The sequence below is a fragment of the Sinocyclocheilus grahami genome, unplaced genomic scaffold, assembly GCF_001515645.1.
Source record: "Sinocyclocheilus grahami isolate Dianchi unplaced genomic scaffold, SAMN03320097.WGS_v1.1 scaffold184.1, whole genome shotgun sequence".
In the NCBI taxonomy this organism is placed as follows: Eukaryota; Metazoa; Chordata; class Actinopteri; order Cypriniformes; family Cyprinidae; genus Sinocyclocheilus; species Sinocyclocheilus grahami.
Genome location: NW_015505363.1, coordinates 768,186 through 777,840, shown reverse-complemented (window position 1 = coordinate 777,840; position 9,655 = coordinate 768,186).

Sequence of the window (9,655 nt, the reverse complement as noted above, 5' to 3'; positions counted from 1 at the left end):
AGTCTCGATATGGCCGATCTATATCACAGCAATACACCCTTCTTGGATTACTAGGTTAAAAAATATTCACCATGATCTCAAATTTAGAGCTTTTTCTTACGAGGCTGCATGATATTCTGCCTTCAATTAATAATGGATTCTTCTTGTGGTCAGGGAAAGTGATTTTTCTTCACAGCAGAGGATAATAGAAGGAAATGAATGTGAGGAATATGTGGTTTTATGTCTCTCTTTACTGTATTAGTGAATCAAATCCGAGTCTTGGGCTACTTTGTAGTTCACATCACAGAAAGTGCTTTCACATGTCACAGAATAACCTTGACCTAGAAGAGTTCTCCAATTAAACTATCCAGTACATGTCTTTATATAGAATTATATAGAATATAGTTTGGGGTCTGTAAGATTTTTTTATGCTTTTGAAAGAATTGCACCAAGGCTGCATCTATTTGAAGAAAAAAATCAAATAAAATTTATAATTATAAAATATAACATTTTATACAATTTAAAATAACTATTTTGTGGAAACCGTGATGCCTTGCCTTGGATTATTTTTTTGGATTAAAAGAACAGCATTTACTTGAAATAGAATGTGTTTGTAACAATGTAAAAGTCTTTACTGTCACTTTTGATCCATTTAATAAATAAATAAATCTTTAATAAATCTCATATTGACCTCAAACTTTTGAAAGGTATGTATGTATATGTACAGTATATATATATATATATATCACAGGCTCACGGTATGATACGATCGATACAAAATACATGGCTCACAATACTGATAATATCACGATACAGCAATTCTGCGATAATCGATATATTGCTAGACAATCCTATAAGTATGTATATGTACAGTATATATATATATATATATCACAGGGTACCTCACGGTATGATACGATACAAAATACATGGCTCACAATACTGATAATATCACGATACAGCAATTCTGCGATAATCGATATATTGCTAGACAATCCTATAATGGTACATCACGATATTTAACTATGAAAAGGTTAAGTGTAGGTTCTCTCTCTTCATTCAAGTCCAAACTGCTGAAAATTCTGCAAAAATTTAAATTCTGTCTGTCATCATTTACTCACTCTCAAGTTGTTTTAGACCTGAGTGAGTTTCTTTCTTCTGTTGAACATAAGTTATTTTAAAGAATGTGGGTAACCAAACAGTGTCTTCCATAGTTTTTTTTTCTCCCTTCTATCAAATGTCATGGGAACCAGCAACTGTTTGGTTACCCAAAATACCTTTTTTTTGTGTTCAGCACAAGAAAGAAATTAATACAGGTTTGGGACATTTTTCTCTCAACTGTTTACTCTCACTTTAGACAAAACCAACTGTGTTTATTTGTAAACCTTGTGTCTTTTTGACAGTATTAGCGATATTTGGCACCAACGTATTGATTCTTGTATTGCGAGGAGAAGGATAACAATATATCGCCATATATTGTTTGTGTGTGTGTGTGTACAGTATATGGTATGGTAGCACTATGGTACTTTTACATATACATTACTTATATACAATACATACTTAAAATGTGTTTTGGATTGATAGCTGGTTATTTTAGTTGGTCATTATTTTGTCAATCAGCCACAACGTTCCAGAAATCAACCTGACTAAACTGGTATGATCAGCTGGTTTTTGGCTTGTTGGTGTTCCAAGATGGTCTACCAGCATGGACCACCTAGAAACCAACGACCAAATCTCAACTACCACTTTGAGATGGATTTTCCAGCTGGGGAATCATTACCAAAAATGATGTCCGAAATCCATGGTACCATGGTACTTTTTGACTCTGTTCCTTTAACAGAATTCAGCCTCACCTGTTTCTCTGAAAAGATGGCTGAAAGTGTCCTCAAAAGCTTGTTTTATTTTGCATACGATGTGTACTAAAACAGTCTGATTATTGGCAGTGCGAGAGCTTTTCTGTAAATGTCTTTTGTCTGCGGGGGCTGGCCACATTAGTGCTACAGCCCACCTTAGTGAGAGCGTATCTGGCAGACCGCCAAGCCCACCAGACATTACCCACCTGTGCGAGCAGGGGGGGGGGGCGCAGCCTGTCAGTCACTGCGCACGTCTTTGTTCATTCATGCCTTGAGGTTTTAAAACCATCAAAAAGATGCACTCTAAATTTGGAAAATACTGGACAAGGTGCTGATTTGTGTCCATTTGGAGCGAAGCCCTGGCTCTGCCGGAGGCAGGAGGGCGGTGGGGGATGTAGTGTTAAGAGGTTAGGCAGAGGGGTCTCTCTGGGACCCAGCACGCTCATTACTGCGTGGAGTCCATCACTGACAGCAGGTCACCATGGTAACGGTTGGTATGTGATTCCCACAACAATGCCAAAACCTTCCCCCAACTTCCCTCACCATTTTCCCCAATCAGCACATGAAATTCTCTCTCTCGTTCTCTCTGTGCGTTTCTCTCCTCTTGCTGTCTTACTGTATTGCGGTATTGTTGGCCAAGGACAGAGTGAGGGTGTTTTTGACAGCTCGTAGAGTGGCGGTGCCGCGGTGGTGGTATGACTGCATGCATTGCATGTGTGCATTGCATGGAAGTGTTCGGTGCAGCAGACTTACAGGGCAGTAATTGTGTGCGCTAGATGGTTCTGGTATAATTGTGCAATGATGGATGGTGCTGCTCTGGATTGAAGCCATGCCTGCCCTCATAAGGGAGCGCTGTGGAGACCGTTGTGTGTTTGAAGTTGAAGAGAGATTGTGTGTGTGTGTTGGGGGTTGAAGAAAGAAGGTATGGGTTTGATCTGCAACAGGATAATGGTTGGCCTGCTGCTCTTGACCAGCATGTCCATCTTGTGCTGTTTCCTGCTCATTTCAAAAGTATTCATGAAAAAGCACAATGGTAATGCCATGTTTTTTGAATATGTTTTGAAGTACTTTGTATGTACCAAATACCATGCTATGCGAACATACAAAATACAATGGTATGCAAATGTTAATCTGTCAGTATGATGGTATATATCAAAATTACCATCTGATATCATGACATACATGAAATCGCATAGTAGGTCTACATTTGAAAAGGAACTTAATTCATGATCATTTAAAAAAACTCAAAAGTTTGGAATTATGATTTTTTTTTATTTTTATTTTTTTTTTATAATTTTGAAAGAAGTGTATGCTTACCAAGGCTGCATTTATTTGATCAGACATAGTAAAACAGTATTTTCGTGAAATAATAATTTTCACAATGCTTTCTATATTTTATTATATTTTAAAATGTTATGTATTTACTTCAGTCTTCAGTGCCGTATGATCCTTCAGAAATCATTTTAATATGCTGATTTAGTGCTCAATTATTTTTTAGTTATCATTGGTTCTCAATTATTAACTAAGGCCCTTATTATTATCAATGTTGAAAACAGTTTTTGCTGCTTTTTTTAAAGCCATGATACATTTTTCAGGGTTCTTCTATGAACAATTTCAATAGAATGGCATTTATTTGAAATAGAAATTTTTATAACATGATAATTGTCTTTACTGTCACTTTTGATCAATTTAATGTGTCCTTGCTAAATAAAAGTATTCGTACCCCAACGTTTTCAGCTACTGATGGCATTGCAGAATCTACTCGCACACTCTCAGAAAAAAAGGTACAAAAAACACACCTTTGTACCTAAAGTGTACATATTAGTACCTAAAAGGTACAAAAGTGTACCTTTTGAAAAGTTACCGCCCCAGTGACCGCTTTTGTACCCTTTTTTCTGAGAGTGCAGTTATCCACGATTAATTTATTCCTCAAGCTAACTTGTTGAATAATACGGGGGTATTTGAGTAAAAGTGATTAGTATTTGACTGCTCATGTGATTTCAACACTGCAGCCCTCATGACGGAACACACACCTTTAAAAAATGCTTTTATATTTTATATATTTGACTGGAGTCTTCATCTTATGTGATCAGTGTCCATGATTTTAAACATATTTTTCAGAAGTACTATTAATTTGTGTACAGCTTTTTAATGTGGAAAGAATTACTGTATGCACCTTTAAATTCCACTCTGTACAATTTTCCCCAGATTTCCCCCTAAATCAGTGCAGTTAGTAATTACCAATTAAACAGACCTGCTATTCATCCAGATCTACTTCGTCCACTATTGCTAAAACTGTATAAATTACTTCACATGAATTATTCCCTTTGCCATTACATACACATCACGGCTAGGGAATGCAGCTAATGATGCAATTTACTCAGTACTGCTGGAGCTCAAGAAACTGAGAAGCCATCCCAAACATAAGCGTTCTGATTATTAGCAAAAATAAATGTGAGTAAATCTGCCCCTTGTGAGCAAAAGTGTCTGATGATTTATGCACTAAAACAGCCAGTCTAGATTGCGCCTGCAGGGTCACAGTGCTGTCTGAGGTCAGAGACATGTAAGGATACCATATGCTCCCGAGGGGCCGTGATGCTGAATGTGCAGAGGATGTACAGGAAGTGACATGTTGGCCCTCCAGTCCCATGCTGCTGTTGAATAGCCCCCTGGTGAGCTGACACCTGCTCGCTCACATTCTTTGGAGATTTCCAAGAAGATGAGGCTAGGTCTCACCCTGATCTGACGTTTTTATCCTCTGATGCGATATAGTGGCTGCACGATTAATCTAATTAATTAAATGTTAAAAAAGCCGGTTCTATAATCAGCAGGAAATCATCATCACATGCTTTCAGATGGAGCAGAATTTACTACACATAGCCGTAGTTCACTGACAAGTTACGCAAAAAAATCGCAGACGATTTTATTGCGCGATTCTGAAATCGAAGAAATCGTTCGCGATAATGACAGCTGTTTGCATAGCTTCTCAGTGAACTACGGCTCTGTGAAGTAAATGCTGCTCTATCTGAAAGCATGTGAAAATATCACATTTAATAACATATTTTTACTCCAAACTCACTTCATAACGTCAGTCGAGTGTTTGAAATAAATCCTTCTGTGAGATGATGTGGCTTCTTACACAGAATAAGGCACGCAACATATTTCATAGTATTTAAGCAGTGATAAAGGCACTGCATTATAAATATACTTTATTTTAATGATAATTTAATCATAAGAACTCAGATAAACCATATATTGCCGTAGTCGTGTGTTTATTAGTCACGTTGAACCAATGAAAGCAGTTGAATCTTCTGTTTATTCAGCTGTAGTGATTTTCTGGGTTTCTTCTGCGAGGCGTATTTGGAGTTTCAGCGTGAGAGCACCCTTTGGCCTTTGGATGGAGATTTACTGCTGATCACAGAACAGTGCTTCACTGAAAGATACGCATGACAATCGCAGCTACTGTCGAATCGCGATCTCGATTCCATTTCGATTTATCGTGCAGCCCTAGAGGGCATTGCTCATTTGCATCTCACTTTTGCAGCCTCATATTGTTAATGCAGTTTCTCTAAATCCAGTCATGAATGGAGAGAAAGAGACTTTTGGGAGAGCGAGGTAGCGAAAATCTCGCCATGTGTTTTAAATGCATCCAAGATTTGAGACTCTTGCATTGTGTGCATGTAGGATGTGGATAGACGGCCCAATCTTGCAGAGAAGGGGTTATGTTAATATGATTAAAGCGGATTACAGTGTTCCGATCAAAGGAGCCGAACCAATTAGCACCCCCACCTTTAACACTGCTGACGACCAAGTCAGAATACAGCCAAGATGGGCGCATTTTATTCGACACACAAAGACGTTTCAAAGAAAGAAATTTCAAGGAAATATTTCCAGCAGCCATAATCTCTTGCTCTGAATGTTTGTGTTGTCTGAAAATGAGAAGGGAAAAAAGGATAACAAAACAGTTTTGAAAAATTGGCTGTCATAATCATCTAGTGTGCAGTGACTGGGTGCTTCAACAAAGGTGCTCCCTGAATTGACATGAAAAGGTGTTGTGGAGTCGGCCCAATATGCTGTCAGGACTGAATTAAGACATTCAAATCCTCCCGTCACCCTCTCCAGCTTTCACTGATTTATTCACTGCGGCAGCCAATCTGGAATCACCTTTTTTCACTCAGTGTAAGGAGCAGGCCATTTAAAAGACGCCCTAGAAACCCTGTGGCCCTAGCTGTGATTCTGTTATTGCTGTTAAAGTCATTGATTTAAACAAGCAAGCCTGTGTTCGTTCTAAACAGATGAGAGGAAAGAGGAAGTTGTTTTGCTTTTTCGTATGAGACATTGCTATTCTTTGTTATGATTTCAGTATAAACTTTTTTTTATCAGATGTTTCTCTTAAAATTCAGTATAGGAGAGAAAAATAAGTGAAAATGATACTGTTGATGACATTAATTAGCCTTTAAGTTGACATTTATTATAAGACAATTCATTATAATAGCTGTAAAAAGTTGTTCTTTTGTATTTCAGACTGTAGTATCTTGTCAAACCATGAGCACAGTTTGAGAAATTGCTCAGATCTCTTCTAAAACCGTAGGAGACACAATTGAGGCGTTTTATTCAAAAGACAATTCCAAGAAGCTATAGACTCAAGGAAAAGTCTCCAAACCATCTCACTTCTGTTTAGGTTTTTGATTTGAGATGTACAGTATTGGGAGTAGCTCAGCATTTAGGTATTATTTATTGATCATTTTTACTAATTTCTAAAGCGCTAAAAAGTATTTGTGCTTTTTTTTAAAGGCAGGGTAGGTGATTTGGTTCAAAAACATTTTTTATGCTGGTTGATAAAGTCTCTTCATATCCCGATAGCGATCACTAAGTTAAGTGGTCTAAATGTATTATTATGTATTTATATCGCCTGTGATATGTTTGTCCAATTAGTTCCCTCGGTCCGAGGGCTACGATAGGCTGTCCTGCCTGCCTGTCAGCATATGGACTTGCATACCTCCATGCACCCTGTCAACCAACATCAGCGTGTTGCATCACACTATTGCAGACCGAGCGAGAATGGAAGGTGTTATTATTGTAATATTATGCACTTTGTACTGCAATGTTTTCTCACCGGTGAATAAGACATGAGGTAATCTAACAGTGGAGAGCGTTCTGGATCAGTGTGGATGTAACCTCAGTGTTTCCCATCCCTGTTCCTAGAGCCACATCAACAAATGTGCAGATACAAATTTTCTAACTTTTTTCACATTTCACACACCTGATTCTACTCATCAGCTCTTTAGCAGACACTCCAAGACCTCAAATGAAGGCGATCAGATAATGCCAAGTATACCCTATACAATTTTAGGCTCAATTTTCACCCACTGACAGTTTTCTGGAAATCGCAGAGAGAAGCGGCAACGTGTCACTGATGCCTGGGAAATATTTAGCTGGCTAAATATCTGGACGTGTCTGTGATTCAGAGTCTTGCAGTGTGAAGGCGACAACATACAGCAAATGAGATAGCAAGATGCAGGTCATATACTTTGGAACATCTTGTTTTTAGCATTTTTAATCAATGACTTTTATCAAAATCATTGATTGGAAAATGAATTGCTTTGCACGGTAGGCCAAAACTTTAGGTTTAGTGTTACAAAGAAGAAGAAAAAATATATATATACTGACTAGCATTATTTTAGAATTATTTATATAGTTTATTAATTTTACATGACCTTTTATTTTTATAATTTGTTTCATTTAAATTTTTATATTTTATTTTATTTCCAGTTTATTTAAATGAACAATGTTTTTAATAAAAAGTTTTAGTTTTAGTTATGTACAGGTGCATCTCAATAAATTAGAATGTCGTGGAAAAGTTCATTTATTAATTCAACTCAAATTGTGAAACTCGTGTATTAAATAAATTCAATGCACACAGACTGAAGTAGTTTAAGTCTTTGGTTCTTTAAATTGTGATGATTTTGGCTCACATTTAACAAAAACCCACCAATTCACTAGTAATAGAAGAATGATAGATGCATCAAGACCACTTTATAATATTTTAATTAATTCAAATATACATTACATAAAAAAATTGTTAACATAAAAAAATAAATAATAAATGTGAGGGTGATAGTCATGATATCGTAATGAAGAAAAAAAAATAATAACATTTTCATGCAAAATATTTCATTTCTTAGGAATATATTGCTAAGAAAACATTTAAAAAATATTATAATATTATAAAATATTATTAATTTTTTAAAAATCCTCATGCAGTTTGATCAGTGTCAAGTTGTACAACCAACATTCAGTGGAAAAAAATGAAATTATTTCATAGAGAGGGCCTCCAGCAGACCCTTAGGAATGTATGAAGGCCAATGTCTTTATTAGTCAGAAAATGTATTTATTTATTGACTTTTGACAGTGCAGCGTTAGTTCAGGATTATTCTCCTGGATGCCTGCCACTGTATTTGTGGTCCGTGTCCTTCAAGGTGGGATAAACTGGCCTTGCACTTTGATAAGGAGGCTTTAGATCTTAGCAGGAAATTGATTTATTGAAGGAGGCTCGATGCACCTATGTATTGATGGACAGTTTCGCTCTGCAGCTGGATTACTCTGTGCATGCAGAAGAAATGTGGCTATCAAGGCAACCTTTAATGAATACAGACAAATGGCAGGCTTCACAGTTTCTATCAAATGGCTCCCTCCTACTCAAAAGTGTTCTGCTATCGCTACATCTGCCTTTGGAATGGGAAAATAAGTGGAACTGGGGGCTGAAATGCAGTGAGGTGCATTTTGGAACTGTCTTTGCATTTATTGGTTTGATTAAATGTTGCTGAAGGCACCTGAAAGTCCTTGCACACCACATGTAACCCTTTCCAATAGAATATTATTAATTATTCATCTTATCCACCCTATATATGATGTGTGGAGAATATTAAATACATCTACACTCTTAAAAATAAAGGTGCTTCAAAAGGTTCTTCAAGCGATGCCATAGAAGAACCATTTTTGGTTCCACAAAGAACCATTCAGTCAAAGGTTCTTTAAAGAACCATCTCTTTCTTACCTTTTTATAATCTGAAGAACCTTTTTTCACCACAAAGAACCTTTTGTGAAACAGAAAGGTTCTTCAGATGTTAAAGGTTCTTTATGGAACCATTTAGACAAAAAGGTTCTTCTATGGCATCGTGAAGCACCTTTATTTTTAAGAGTGTAGCTCTCCAGTTTTTATAGATTATGCTTTAATTAGGATTGCATCTTCCAGGTCATAAATAGGGATGTGAAGGGATGAAGTGAACGTTAAAAAAGGTCAGTGCGGCTACACATTGAGGCTTGGTGCTCTTATGAGCAATTTGAGTTTAAATCCAGCTTGCAACATTTTCCCTTTTTCATTCTCGTTATTTCTCCCCATCTCTAATCGTTCGCTGTCCCTGTCCATAAAAGTGTCAAAAATGACGCATCACACCTACTGTAACGATAGTATCTACAGTATATTGTGCAGAGACACATACAATGTACAATTCCACAGGCATCTCTGTCTATCTCGTGTAGATATAAAGGTCATATTCTTGATCTTGACTAGGCTGAGAGCTTTTGTGCATGTCATGGTCTGAAGATAAGACTGCCTTTTGATGGCATCTGTGTCAAGAGCTTCAGCATGTTCCTTCCTGTGTTTATGAGAGAGGCACTGAGATGACAACGAGTAGATAAGAGGACAGAGAGATAGAATCCCTCATCCCAGTCACTTCAAGTAAATCCCCCTCCAGCGTGCAAACACACTGAGCTGCAGCCTTGTTTCTGTTTAGTAAGATTTGACATTTCTGTTATACAAA